The sequence below is a fragment of the Syngnathus leptorhynchus genome, chromosome 9 (genome assembly GCF_054491065.1).
Source record: "Syngnathus leptorhynchus isolate UIUO chromosome 9, UIUO_Slep, whole genome shotgun sequence".
Classification (NCBI taxonomy): Eukaryota; Metazoa; Chordata; class Actinopteri; order Syngnathiformes; family Syngnathidae; genus Syngnathus; species Syngnathus leptorhynchus.
In genome coordinates this window covers 11563330-11578736 of record NC_141203.1, presented here as the reverse complement: position 1 = coordinate 11578736, position 15407 = coordinate 11563330, and the positions used below count along the sequence as shown (strand labels likewise).

General features: G+C 44.5%; 1 long non-coding RNA gene across 2 annotated transcripts in view; it reads left to right on the top strand.

Annotated features, from left to right (window-relative positions):
- The window catches only part of LOC147051214 (uncharacterized), a 101173-nt gene that overhangs the window by 41788 nt on the left and 43978 nt on the right, over positions 1-15407 (top strand). For both annotated transcript variants that reach the window (XR_015067296.1, XR_015067295.1), the window contains exon 10: positions 671-742. This is a non-coding gene — a long non-coding RNA (uncharacterized LOC147051214). The remainder of the gene's footprint in view (positions 1-670; positions 743-15407) is intronic.

The following is a 15407-nucleotide window of genomic DNA, read 5'->3' as shown; positions in this document are numbered from 1 at the left end:
CCGGTTCCGCTCCGACTCCACGCAGCCTCCCTTCCCTCCCTCCTTCCTACCTTCACTTTAAATGACCTTCCCACTTTGTTTTAACCCGCTTGGATGCAGGCGCAAGTGAACGCTTCCTCTCCGACAAGGCGCGCGCACTCGCTCGGCTTTGCTTGATTTAATTGCATTTGGCCGAGCATCTCGCATTTAGGGAGGGGGAGGGGTGAGGGGGGGGTACGGAGGAGAAAGCGATCCTGGCGGCGGAGTGTGGGCGCGCGCGTTCGCGGAGACTGGTCGATGATGCGTCTCAGCTCGGTGACGTCTCTCCCAGGGGGGCTTAGTCGCCTCCACCTCGCCTAGACGACGCCCACCCCGGTGCCGAGGCGGGATTATCTGCGTGCGTCCCTAAGGGAGGGGGAATAAAAGAAAAAAGAAAGGAAATTACATTAGCAATTGTTGGCAAGCGTGCCAATACTGACAATACACTTTTGGTTTTGCAAAGTTTTTACACCAAAGTAACACGCCCCCCAAAACATGTTCATAATTAAATCCAAATATATCGAGGTTTAAAAAAAAAAAAAAGTGCTGATAAAGAAATTGGATGTGTGCATAGCTACAAGATTCATTCCAAACTTCAAAAAAATATTTATGGTGAATAATAACCTTTTTTTTGTCGTTTTTGTTTTGATAGTGAGTGAGCTTCACCACTTGATGGCAGCAGCAAATATCGCAAACTCGGGCCAAGGTCAATTCGCAAGTACAGGTAAGGCTTGCGTTTTTTTGACGGGCTCCACTCAGCTGTGGGTTGATTTTCTTCCAACCTTAAGTTCTACATGAAAAAAAGCCTGAAATTATTTCCAAAAACGTAATAATATAGCGGCAATCGATTTTCTTTTACATGCACGCAAGGTTGAGGGTCGCGAGAAGGCGACGCTAACGTTTAGCAATCCCACGTGAAAAGCTAATGCTAAGCTAGCACGCTCAATTCTCAGCCACATATGTATAATACTTGTTTCATCTCAGAACACACATCAACGTTTCTTTAATTTTAATGTCGGAATTTACGCATGTGCAAAACTCGATACACTCCCAAAAAAAATTAATCACTAAACATGCTGACATAAATTGAAGTGGTTGTTTTTTTTTTTGTTTTTGCTCATGCAAAAACAAATATGCACTTTGGTATGTGTATTTTAAATGGCTTTGAGGCTTCTTCAATTTGAAGTGACCCTCTGTCAGGAGACAGGACACATGCAATTTTGTTGTTTTTCAACCTTTGAAGCATAAAACGAGGGGTGTGTGGGGGGGGGGGGGGGGCGCGAGTTCAACTGTTACTTCAGCTATTATGACCAATACGAGAAATCTCCTTGTTGTGTGTTTCTCACTTGTGGAAACATTGTTGATTGGGGCTGGCAGATGTGCTGACTGGTCAAAGCAAAGCGTGGCCCTGCGTGAGTTGAGGTCTGATATTTACTGAGAGCTTCACATGGGGGGGGAAGAAGCCCCCCCCCCCCCGTGGGGGTGTTGCGTGCCCACCCTTGGAGACACATCCTGTCCACTTAGTCCAGCGTGGTCGCTCATTTCACTGTTGTCCCCTTGAATTAATGCCAACGTTATGTTTTCGTTTCATCCGCCACAGCTTTTTACTTTGACTTTAAGTCTGTCGACTTCAATTTTGAAAAAAAAAAAGGAGATATATATTGGGGCGGAGAAACTCAGTGTGTTGTACGTACGTACTCTGGACATATTTTCTGGAATAGGCTCGTGACAACAACAACAAAAAAACGGTAATTAGTAGCTTAATTCACTCGAAATGGCTTGGCAGGCGCTCCAGAAATTCAACTGTTTGTACACAGGCCATTAAAAAAGTCAATTTTGCCCGATTATGCCCTTGTTAGTGCTTTGTGGGTGTTTAAAAGCGCATATGCTCAATGAGTCATGTTTGGAGAGGACCGTATCTGCAGTTTACAGTCTATGAGGAGAAGACCTCGGATGAGCCATTCACTCCAGCCGCCAAAGAACATTTAGCCCAATTCCATGCTGGTTTTGATCCCTTCAAAAGAAGCAAGATGCAAAAAAAAAAAAAAAACGTGCAGTGTGGTGTACAGCAGAAAGCTTGACAATGATGACAGCGTTTGCTTTTTCCTGTGCATTCATTAGTAGCAATTACCCCGTTGTCTGCTCGTCCTAGTTTGGAGGAGTTCTAAAAGGATGGCGCTTGAGTGAAGTTTTTCCGACGGATGGGAAGGGAGCATTACTCTCGGCGTAATGCTGCACTTTGAAATCCTAATGGGAAAGTTTGTAGATGGCAGGTGCGGCTCAAAATGTGAACGTGGATTTGTCAAACGATACGTCGTCTATTCTGAACTGTCGAAAAGCGGCAATACAAGTAGCGCTTTGACGCCACATTTGTGCCTAGGAACGATGTCGAAGCCATTTCAGGAGCTTCGTTTGGACAAAAGTAGTTATTCGGTGTTGCATAGGTTTGCATTTTTTTTTTCCTTAGTCATTCCTTCCAACCTTTAAGGTTCCCTTGCACTTGAACGCACCGTCCTTCCCTGACTTTCAGGCTAACTGTATGTTTGTTTTTGAATCAAAAAAAAAAAAAAAAACACCACTCATTCATTCACTCAGTCATTCATTCACGGCGCATAATCTCTGGGAATCTAGAGCAATTTTGAAAAACAGCAGCCGCCAGCCAGCCAGCCAGCCAGCAGTGGAAAACACAGCGCGAGATCTAATCCAGGTCTCACGACAGTGACTCGCTGTCTGTCTGTCTGTCTGTCTGTCTGTCTGTCTTTCGCTCAAGCTGCGCCGCGGCTCCCTCAATGCGCACGGGGGCTTACTTATTGTCCATTACGGGCCCAATAATCCAGCAATGTGAAACACTCGAGTGCTATTGCTGCTTTTTTGTCGCTGCAGCCACCGCTGCGCCTCACCCCATATGCCGCTTGTACACGGTTTTCCACCATCTGCCCTCAATGAGAAAAAATAGAGCAAAAAAAAAAAAAAACATCCAGCACTTTTGGCTTAGTGATTTAACTATATCATTTAATCTGCAGGAGAGGTCAGTGCTTTGTCCCAATTGAAAACAGCACAACTGCAAGTTTCAAATCGCTACGACGGACGGAATCTTCTTTCCGTCCCGGCGCGGTTTGGACGCCGGAGCCTACGGCTAAACATTCCATCGCGCCGCCAATTACTTATTCAGGGACGCCACCACGCAAAGGGCACCGACGGTGAACCTTTCCCCCTGAGTAACACATCACCGATATGAATTATTAAAATGCTGCCAATTAAAAAGCCCAAGCTTTCTTAAAGCGCGACCATTTTGTATCTTCTTGATGACCTTCCGATTTGACTGCGGTTTTTATCGCCGGCGGGCTCTGCCCTTCTTCTCTTCTACGACTGTTGATGAAAATTTGAGTCTTGGGACATGATTGCTTTAGAAGAAAACTACATTGCTTGTTATTAATAGCACTTGAATTAGCTGTGGATAATGATGAGTCACAATCCCCAGACACTTCTCAAAGCACGGAAATGTCTCGGTGGCTTTTAATCACCTTCCTTTGTGTGGCCATTGCTGTGTAGGGAGGGAGACTCAGATGTAGATGGCCTCATTTTTCATGTCTTCATCCTTCAGAGAGCAATATAGGAGATTCTGTCCGTCAGTTGGGAACACTGCTAGACAGCAAACAAGCAAGTCCTTCCAACTCTTGACTTGCTGAATGAGGCTCAATGCAGCGAGGAGCTCATTTGATGTTGTCCTCCTTGTGATCAGTTGCCATGGAAACTGATGTACTCCATTGCTGCTCATCTGGCTTTAAACTCCTAGTAGACTTCATTGTTTTTTTTTGTTGGACTTTTGGATTTTGTACGGTGATTCTCGGATCCAATGCGAAACGCCTTCTATGACGTACATATGAAGTGGGATGGTACACAAACGGTGGCGCAACTCATGTAGACAGGTTACACCCACAATGATTTGGTGTTTGGATCAACACCTCTAGGACGAGGTCAGTCAAAGGTGACGACGGCATCTCATTACACGGCGTAGGTGGTCGTAATATCAAGGGTACGGGCCAGTGTGTGTTTTCTGCCGGAGCTGATTAGGAGCGACTAACCTCGATTATATTGCTCTTTGCTGTCATCCAGCTCGGGTGAGAAACTCACACAAGGACATACATCAAGTCTCTAGAGGGCGACCCGAAAACAAATGTGCAACGTCAGCAACTCTTGCGCACTCGTGCTCGACGTTCACCCAGAATGTTTCATGACATAAACAGCAGTGGGGAGTTTCTCATCACTTATTTATGTATTTTTTTCATTTCATTGTGTCTTTATTGATTTAATTGTATGTCATTATTTATTCTGTATTTTTTTTATGATTTAATTTCATTTTATTTAATGCTCTCCACGCAGTAAAACTTTTTTTTTTTTCCTGCAAAGGGTCAAGGTTTGTCTGTTTACCTATATTGTAGCTGACTAGGCATTTTTCCTAATGACTATCCCCCTGCGCTCCTTCTCTCTCTCTGATCTGCACGATCAACCGTCGTCGGTCTTATCAGGGGACGACGATGCACCAAAAATAACACGGAGCCCTTTTAATTATTGACGGTAAAGGAAAGACGAGGAAGCCCTAATTAGCCCGGAGGACAGCGAGCACGGAGCATCTCAGTCCAGTCGTTCGAGGTCATACGCCGAGTTCAAACCGAGGGTGACTCATTGCGAATTTGAAATAGCCTCACCGTGCTGTTTGAGCTGTGAAGTGTTTTTGCTTTGTTTGCTTGGATATTTCCCCCATTATAGCTACTTTTCACCTCTGTCAACAATGTTAACCTCTGAGGCGTCAACTCTTTTATTTTAGACCACATGCTGCAGTTTTTGCTACAGCTGCACAGGAAGGCAATAGAAAAATGGATTTCTTTGTTTTGTATTTTTCAGTTCGATACGATGATAGCAAATGAAACGGAATCTGAAAACATAATATGTTCAGTTTTAAATTCCAAGGGGAAACGGAAAACTAATAGTATGACCACGACGCTGTCAAAAATAGATCTCTGCTGACACCTAGTGGTTCAGAAGCCAAATTACATTGTATATTTATTTCGTAACCATCTGACGAAAATAAGATTTACTTTAGGTATTATAACTATGAATATTATTTATTATGATTATTATGATTATTATGATTACTACCTGAGCGCATACAACACGACTGGAACAAATTAAACGTATTCAAATATTTAATGATACAATATTTGAATAAAAATCACTAACAAAATAATATTAATGATAAGAAAATAATACAGTATTAAAAATACGAAAATAGATGAATTGCCTGAATCAGTGACATGAAATAAGACAAAACGGAGCAAATATCGCGTTATCTACTCCGGGAACTGCCTGGGTACTCGGGAAGCTGGTGATTCAAAACAATGGCTGCTTGAAAAAGTCACCTTGTAACCAGAAGGGGGCACTTTTGACCAATTTATGGCTTACCAATCGTTGTGACGTCTGTATTAACGTTGCCAATTCAATTGAGTGCACTCTTGAAAGTGGAGCTATGAAAAATCACATTGGAATTTTCATTTTCCAGACCTACAAAATCTTTGAAAGCCACAAATTGAAGGCATTTTGTTTTGGTTCAAATGTATTTTTCCGAAAATATTCAGCATGCAGCAATTTTTAGTTTACTTTGCCATTACTGGATTACCGAACGATTAATTATGCCCCGTAATACCAAAAGCTGTAACGTGTGCAAATGCTTGTTTAAAATATAATATATCTAAAAAAAGGAATAGTTTACACGATTCCCTCAAGCATTTTGGCCAAATTGTAGAAAATGGATTTGTCTTCAGATAGCATTGCTGGTTCCAGAACACATTTGTGTGTCAACCTCAGTTAAGACTCGGCAATCGCTTCAAATGCGTAAATAGGAGAAATTGAGCAATTGGGAATGATGTTTGCTTTCAAAAATAACACTGTGCCGACCGATCGCAGTTTCGGGAGCCTGCGGAAGAATCGGCGGACCAAATAGTTCCTCGCCGGCAGAGGGTTTAATAGACGAACAAACCTTCCGTTGAATAGTTGAATGAGTCTATCAATTGGGAGGAGAAAGGAGGGTGAGAAAGCATTATTAAAGGGAAAGGCAAGTCAAAAATGTTCTTTATGATTTGTATTGTGTTTGTGGAATATGAATGAAGCCACCTGTTTTTGGTCATATCAGGGGGCGGCCATTTTGCCTTGTACTGCCGGATGACATCGCAATGCCTAAAGGGCTCACCTTTTTTTTTTTATTTAAAAAAAAGCACACCTCTAGCGTATGCACTAATGCCGAGATGACAATCTGACGGATGGACAAACCGACTGACGGACAAATGCATGGACAGACTGAGGTTGAGCCCAAGGTACTAAAAAATGGATGACAAAGCGTTGCACGGACGGTATAAGACGTCGAGACGGACAAGCGACCGGGCGGCGGCCGGACAGAAAGACGGACGGCTCGAGAGACGACGATACTGCGATGAGGGAAAGGCGGACGGCGCTAAAAGTCGTCCTTAAGTGCGGCGAGCACGACTGCCAGAAAGTCGTTCTTGGCGCCACACCTATGTAACATTCATACCGTTTAAATTATGAATCACAGTAAGGAGAGCTGTGTTCAAAGCTGATGAATATTTAAAGGATGGAGTATACAGATCATCATATTGACAGAGCGGGAATATTAATGTCCTCCTCCCTGAGTCTGATTAGAGGTTAAGTCGAATGCAAACTGCATAATTCATTGTCATTCTTGCGTTTTTTTTTTTTTTTTTTTGGTGCCTTCTGATTGGGCTCATCGTCTCAAGTATCGGGAGACGATCGGCCGGGGCTGGAAATTTGTTTGGTGCAGCAATTTGGCTTTAATCTTCCTGAGCGCGGCGTGGCTTCGGTTAGCTCGCCGGTCGGTTAGCCAGCCTAGCCCCGGCGCAGGTGAGAATGTCTAACGGTGAAGAAATCAATATGATGTAAATTATTAAGAGCTCAGGAATGCATCTGACCCCTACTGTCTTGCAGCAGGCTGGGCTCTGAAGGCTGGCAGGTGGACGCCAGCACCGACCCCCCCCCCCCCACCCCCCCCCCCCTCTCTAACACTCATTAGTGGCTGGGAGCCGAGGCTCCTTGCGAGTGGGAAGGCAAGGATCACAGCGGGGAAGTGATGGCCCAGGCCTCTCGCAGCCCGGCTCAGCCTTCGCTCAGGCTCTGCCAGCCTCTCCCTGGAAGCTCATTAGTAAGTGCACTGATGCATAAGAGCTCGTCATTAGCGCCGTTTCCCCCCACCCCACCCACACACCCCAACCCGTATTTCATCCAAGCCCCCCCTCCCCCCTCCATCCCCGACACCGTGTCTGATCCTCGAGACCGGTGGCAGTGCTGGTTTGAAAAGAGAAATCCACTTTACCGCCGTCTAGACATATGCTTATGTTGCCGTAGCTTTAAAGGTGCCCTCACGTCATCATCTAATTTTTTCGTACTTTAATGCGTCGAAACGAGTCTTGAATATCGCCACTGCCGCAAGAGTCGATACAAGGTAAAAAAAAAAAAGCCTCGCAAAATGATTGGACAGAAATTCGGGCGCCATTGTGATGTCATCAGTCCTACATTTTGAATCAATTATTTTCACAGTCAAGTCAGTTCTTATCGACCAATAAAAATAGCTTGATCGTACCCAACTCCGATTATTTTACCAAGCCAGTAAATCTTAACAAATCTTCTTTTTAACTGATAAAGGGGAGACCTTTAATAAAAGAGGTTGGGGGGGATGAGGAAGTGATGTGTCAATTTAGAGTCCTGGAAATCGAGTCCACATATAGCTTTTCAAACCGCCGAGTAAACATTAGTTCTTGACCAAGACTTTGGCTCGGCGCCCCTTTTTTTTTTCTTCTTCTTCTTCTTCCTTCCACCGCGGTTGGGTTTGATCTGGGGTATTTGCTTTTGCTGCCGGCCAGATCCCCCTCAGCACCTGATAGCCGCCCAGGCTCGGAGTAAATAAGATCCCGGGCCCAGGTCTCTTTTGGGGCTGCTGGGTAAATAAGCTCTCTAGTGTGTGTAGTGTGCCTGGCAGCAGGGTGAGCACTGGTGTGGTGGCCTCCAGAGACAACCCTCTTCCTCCTCCTCCTCTTCTTCTTTTTCTATATCTAGCTTATTCACACTGCTATCACACATATACACTCCCAGTATATGACCACATTTGACCGGGAATCCATTTTTGATGAACTGAAAAATAAATACATGAACTAGCATTAGGTACATTAGAAGGTAAATTTTTTCAGCGGTATATATTATTTTTGTGCTTGTTAGCGGCGGCGTACAACCGCCACTATTTGCCGTACTGGCAGCCAAATCAAAATTATTACAGCTTTTGTTTTGGGGCTAGAATTCTGCTGCAATTGTCGGACACGATCCCTGGCCTGCATATTTGCTTAAAAATTACATTTGCAAAAAATTAGGATGGTGATAATAGCAATGGTGATGACTATTATTAAATAATGTAATACAAATAATATATAAATAATATATATTTACCCTAATATAACATGGTTCAGTGATAATTACAGTATTATCATATATTTTTTTATTTACAGATTTTAGTGAAGATTTTTATTCATTTTCATTCAGTTCATTCCCTCATTTTTTTTTCCCGCCGTACAGGTGGACATGAGGTACTCATAAGATGTAAAGTAATTAAAAGTGTAGAAACATCACATAGGACAAAGCTCTCGTCTCGGAGGAACACTTTGGCATTTAGCACGTCTTTGAATGTCAGAAAGATAAATGATAATGATAGCACCTGTAATGACGTGATTGCGTTGCTGATGGTAATCTTCTAAGCCCACAAACAAATGGATTTCATATACTACGGAAAGATTAAACAATTTACCACCTGATGTCTCCATGACTTATTAAAACAAAGAGCGGTCACGGGAGACCGGCAAAATATTGTCGTCTTTATATTGCTCAAATGCGTTGTGCCTCGTGAGCGCTCCTGTAACGTTTCGCGGCAAAAAAAAAAAAAAGAGGATTATTTTGTTGAAACGGATTTACTGTAAAGCCACACAAAGTCTACCTTTGAGTCTTTTATTGGATATCACTGGTTTCAAGCTTCAGGTACTAGTTTGCTCTTTGTCCTCTAGTAAAATAATTCGGCGCAACAGACTGTCATGCTGTTAACTGTTTTCGCTGTTATGACTCGATCAATCGCTAAAACTTTATAAAGTTCCTCTTATGTTAGCCCACCTGCGCAGCAAAATAGACCTCCTTTTAGCCTGTCTAAAAAAAAAATCTTAGTCCACTAACTGTTGACATAACAGATCAGCAGATTTGTCCCACGGTGTCACTCAACCGCCATAACGAGGGTTTTGCCTTTGTGAAAGTTTACCGAGTCAACTCTCATCATCTTAATGTGATGTGGCGCCAGCCATGCTGGATACCCCACCGCCAATTAATCCAGGTTTTAACTCTCAGACTCCCGCTGCCCACATCCGCCGTTGATAGTTTTTGGGCTCCGGGATCCTCCGTAAGAGGCAAGAAGCTCTTTTCTGCCCCGTCATATTATTTCACGATCGCCGGGCAATTAGTCAAAGCAGGCGGGCCGAGAAAACGACAAGACGGCGATGGCAAAGGCACGTGCGTGATCGGCTCACACGCCCGCCGAAAGCCCCGACAATGTTTGTTAACCCTGAGGGTCAGCGCTGATTCACTAGCGCAGGAAGGAAAACAAGATTTATGTAGCACAAATCAATAACCGCCTCGACTTTTACCACTACCGAGTGCAAAAAACCAGGCACTTCTCTCTATCCGTCTAACGTGACACTAATGTGTTTTTATTTCTGCTTAACCCGGCAAATGACGAATCGGTCGGAGGGAGACAGTGAGAGGCGGGCCGGGCCGCCCTTGATTGGTGGGGCCACGCCAGGCGACACGCCGAGGCTGACGCGGCGGCGTGTCGCGAAGGCAATGGCCGATCAGTCTTTAGGCGTCCCGCTGGGAGTTGTTTATCCACCCTTTGAATGCAAACAGCAATTTACATCCCAGCGTCCGACGGTGAATCAAATCAACTAATGATGGCCAGCCCATTCAGCGCCGCCCTAAGTAAATTAGACCCAATTCACTTGCCGGAGTTCTCCTCCTCCAGGCGCCGGGCTCATTCAACTGTGGTTCTCTTTATTCTCGGACGTGATGGGGCGAACGTTGAGGGCGCCGGTGCTATTGCGCAACTTAGAATAAACGCTGCCACTCAAGCTACAAATCGTAAATTGGCTCAGGATGATCTAATTTACAGGTCTTAACTGTATTCTTTTGGTTGACATTGTAATCACGATGAATTCACACCATTATTCTTATCTATCTAAACTTTGGATTTATTCAAAATTCCATTTCATGGAAGAAAAGGTGTTCTGTTAGCGCTGCACCCTGCCACGAAGTCCTTTGTTTTTATTTCGGCCTCAGTTTCTTTGTCAGCCAAACACTAAAGGACGCACACCTGGCGGGAACACGGCGCGCGGCGTTAATGCGCGTCCAGTCGGGGAGCCTCGTTTTTTTTTTTTACAAGCTGGCAGGGCAATAATGTAAAAAGTGTTTCCCGTCTCCCCGCTTACGCCGCTCACAGGGCCAAATTGGAAAGTGACGAGAGTGACAAGTAGTGTTGCGCGAGCGGCCACAATAGGCCCGACCCAGCCGGCTGCCAAGCTCTATTTCAAGGGTTGCATTCCAATTGATTAGGGTGCTTGTGAAACAAACGCCGCCGACAGAAACGAGACTACGGCCATGGCAACTGCCGGGCAGCGTGCCAGCGACTGGCTCTTTTTGCCCGCGGCGCTCTCACTTACTCTCTAATTCACACATTAGTGACACATTAAGGACACCCACAATGTGGCCACCGGGACCATTCTTGTGCGTGCGTCTACTCGTATGTTTGACTTGAAATCAATTCCGGGACTCACCAAAAGCCTCTTTGCTAAATTCTTTAGCACCTCAACGAGGAATATTTGCACCAATGCCAGAGTGCGCTCAGTAACTCCACACAGACGAGTCCAGTGTTCTCATTGGCTCAGGCGCGACGGATGCATTCAAACACGTGTTTTGGAAACTAGTCCTCAATTAGTTTCTAAAAAAATCCCCAAAACAAACATATTTGTTGTTTTTGTGCTTTTGCCAAAGTCATCAAAGTAGTGCCAATGTGAACGTGTGGCATCTTGGTGCCAAGAAACCGGTCAAAGTGAGTTGAGGAGTTTTATTTGGACAAAAGGAGCGCTTTGTTGCGATCTTGTGGATCGTTAGTGCCAAAAAACAATTATTTAGTGAGCTGAAAAGTGCCGCCATTCGGTGGCATCGCGGTGCCAAGATGCTATGTTGAAATGCATTGAAGAGCTTCATTAAGACAAAAGCAGTGCTTTGTCACACCAAATGCCTTGTTTTATTTTAATTTTTTAAATCGAAAATATTTCTATTATATTAATTGACAACGACAAAAGACAATTTCACTACATTTTGGCAGTTTTATAAATGTAAAATGTAATTTAAGCTATCGGGGTTTTTTTTTTTTATAGGCACTCCATGTAATTTTTTTTTTTTTCTTAAAAAGTTGACTAACTATAACAACCTTGGTACATATTCAGCAGAATATGTCCAATTAAACGTCATATCGTGTGGCAACTGCACCCCCGATGTGTACATTAACGACATATACGTCGGATCACATTGTCAGATCACCCCGCAAGGTGCCGATGAGAATCGGATGAAGCGTCTGAGCCGCGGGGTCATTGTTGTAGAAAAAAATAAAAGCATATGCACAATTTGCATTTTAATGAGCGAAACAATGAGTATAAAACAAACCGTTGAACAGTAACTCTCACAAATGAAGCCGCCGCTTAATTAAAGCCATCGGATGTATCATCAACACGTACTCGGACGCATTTGTAGATCATTATTTCATCAGAAACACTCCGAGGTGCTTTTTTTTTTTTTTTTTTTCCGCCGCTGCCATTCCCTTCGTTTGCAAATAAGCTTTGATTGTGACGTGTGAATCACTCCAGCGTAAAATGGACGACGCGAAGGCCCGCGCCAAACAAAATGCTGTTCAATTAAAAAGGGAAGTAATGCTATTCCATATAATGGGGGGGGGGGGGCATAACGGCACATACGTAAAGTGACAGAAAGGCACAATGGCTCATTCAATCCCGCTCTGTCATTTACTTAATGTTGCTCTTTAAAACACTTGCCCGTTCAAATTTGCCATCATAATCTTCGTGACAAAGGACATTAATTACGTTGCTCGGCTGATTGCCGTTTGCATCTTTGATTCAAATTTCACACGTTGTAATAATCAACGTTAGAGGCTGCGAAATGTACTAAGAGCTCGCGGGGTGATGAGTCTCGTGTGAATTTATATACAGACGTACAAAAAGCAGCAGCAAACTTTATTGACATTTACTTTTTAGCGAGGATTTTGTTGCAAATGAGATCAGCGACAAAGCAGCGGTAACTTCTCTCCAGACAAGTGGGTTTAAATTTCATGTTTGGGAAGTTTAATTAAGCAATAGATTATGTTTTGAAAGGAGCGTTCTCTTTAATGAATCCCCAAAGAGCACAGATAAACACTGCCATGCTATCAAAGCATTCATCTCTTTAATGGATGCGAAAATTGGGGATGCAAATAGCTCGGCGCTGTGACACTTATGTAACCTGCGTGATACATAAACTTTCAAAAAAAAAAATTCCACTAATGGCTGGCCAATTTAAAGACAGAACTTAAAATACTGTAAACTAACTAAGAGTAGGAGGAGGACATCATTGCTCTTGTTGCCATGGAAACCTCAGATCACATTCTTTGCTAGGCCAGCCTGGACACCTCTCATTTGGTGTTAGCATTAGCATCGGCGATAGCATTACTGTTCATTAGGTCCTTGGCAGCAAGATGCGATATTTGCTTTTGTTTACAAAAATAAATCTCCTCAACTCACAATTCCGAGATGCTGCAAGATAGCGGCAAAGCACTACTTTTATCGAAACAAAACTCCCCAGCTCGGCGGCGAGATGCAACGAGACGTCAATCGGCACTTTAATCGCTTTCGGCCCGAACGCAAAAACATCTTTTCCGATGTCACGTTGGAGCGAGCCAACTTTGAAGATAAATATACGGCAGTGAGCATTTTGGAAAAGGATGTTTGGCCGTGCCTTTCTAAAGCACTCCAGAGCCAGTGAACCCTCGCTCACGGTGTGATGGAGGAGCGCTACGTGCCCGACTCTCCCCTTCGGCCGAGCCGGCTGTTGTTTATCCCCGTAATGTCCATTTTATTGGGAATCTCAGCCAGCCTTCACACTACCCGCTGTGCTCAGCAGTGTGGAGAAGCCGGCGCCGGCAGAGTGCCGGTCAGCGCCTGTCAATCACCATCACAAGGATCGGTTGGCAGCCATCAAGCCGGAGACGCCGCACCAATATGTTGCCCGTCTTCCATCTTTTTTTTTTGTCTTTGCGCTGACCCGACGGGGAGCCTCGCCGCGTTTCGCCGGTATTTAACATATCGTCGAGGAACGAAGGCGGCTGCGGTGTTTGAAATAAGGACAAAATGGATTATTTGGATTGCCCGAGGGAGGCCCGCCTTTGTATCGGAGCCTATAAAGACGAGGCCGGCGCCGGTGAAGAGAGCAGTCAGAGGTGATGAAAGAAAACATGACAATACGCGGCGGTCGCTGTCAAACAAACAGCAAACATTGATTCTATCATCTTTACCCGCACCTGCCCGCTGTTTACCTGACACGAAGTAAACACGCCTCGTACCGGACACTTCTTATCTGCATTTCATTTGGCGCCTCGCCCTCGGTATATGTCGGGCTCTGACCCGTTCCCGCCGATAATTTCCTCCATCGCATTCAGAGCGGAGCTCGCCTCAGTCGGCTTCATTACAGCCAATATCTTAAATCACCTCTGGCGTGTTTCCCAACAGTTTGGGGCCCGGTCTCTTCTGAACGACGGTCATTTAGATGTTCCGTGGCTGATTGCGAGTGCAGGTGGTAATACATTAAGGGACTGAGACAGCTCGTGGCACAGCGCTCAAAGACCTTTCTCCATTTGCGCTAAGTTTCCCCTCATATTCCGAGGCATGCCTTCTAATTAGGGAAAGGCGTTTGACTATGGCCGTATTCACGTGGGACGGCTCACTTTAAGTTGTCCGACAAGGTTGTTTTACATCGCGTATACTCCGGCGGGTCAATAGATGATGGCGAGGTCGAGGGAATTTCGAGAAGAAATTGTACATTAATGAAAGCGGAGAATGGCCGCGCAGATCATTTACTGCTTTTTTTTTTTTTTTTTCATCGTCGTTTAAGCGATTGGGCGCCAGGCCATTTTGTGACGCGAGTTGACTTTTTATATTCAAAAACAGGAAATCAAATACGTAATTTCAATCCTTCTCTGCTCGTTAAAATATCGTTAGTGCTCAGTGAAGTGGATTTGAAATCCGATTGGTTAGAGAAACAGTTCTGCTGTGAATATCGTTCAAACGCCACGGGCCAGCACTTGTGAAGGCCTGGGGCAGATTACATTGACATGGCAACACAGAGAGACTCAAATCTGATTGGACGGAAAAAAAAAGATTATTCACAAACAATATATATTTTTTTTATTTTTTTTTATATTTTTTTATATTTTATGATCGGAAACATGACCAAATGAAAACAATCAACTGTAAAGACTAAACTAATCGAATTTCACACCACCTATATTAGCGTTGAGGCTTTACGTGTAGGTGAGCTCTTCTATCGTTCTCTTTTGAAAATGAAAGAAAAAAAGAAAGTCACTATTTGAATCAGAGTGAGTTTTACCACTCGATGATGAGCTCTTCTTGCAGGTAAAGCTTCAAAAAGCCCCCTGGTCCATTTCCATTCTAGCTTCCAGCGGTGTGAGTGCTATGACAGCCTCTTGGGGCCAAGGGATTATCGAGATCAGGCCTCCCCCAGCTCTACGCCTCTGGCCTAGCCCGTCAAGATGGCCCAGTCGGTGCCACAAGCCCCCCTCTCCCCCCTCCCCCCCCCAGTGCCTTACAGAAGAGCCCACCAGGCGCACAGAGAGCAAAGAGGCACAGGGGACCCCTCTAATTGTCCATGCTCTGGGCAGCTCTCGGGCAAGCCGGTATGAAGAAGGCTACGCCGTCTCTAGGCAGCTCCATCGCTCGGCGTTGGGAGACGCTACCAACTGTACATCTGCTCTCAGGCTTTAGTTGCTACAGTTGATTTTTTTTTTTTTTTGGTATTCATGACAGGGTGCTCAGGTTAGTCAAAGCTTGAGTTATGGCAGGGTCACATTTCCACTGACTTGAATAACTTTATGAAATCTTAAATGTCAGGCCAAATTTTCCTTTTGCATGTCATCCAAACTTTCTGAATAGCAT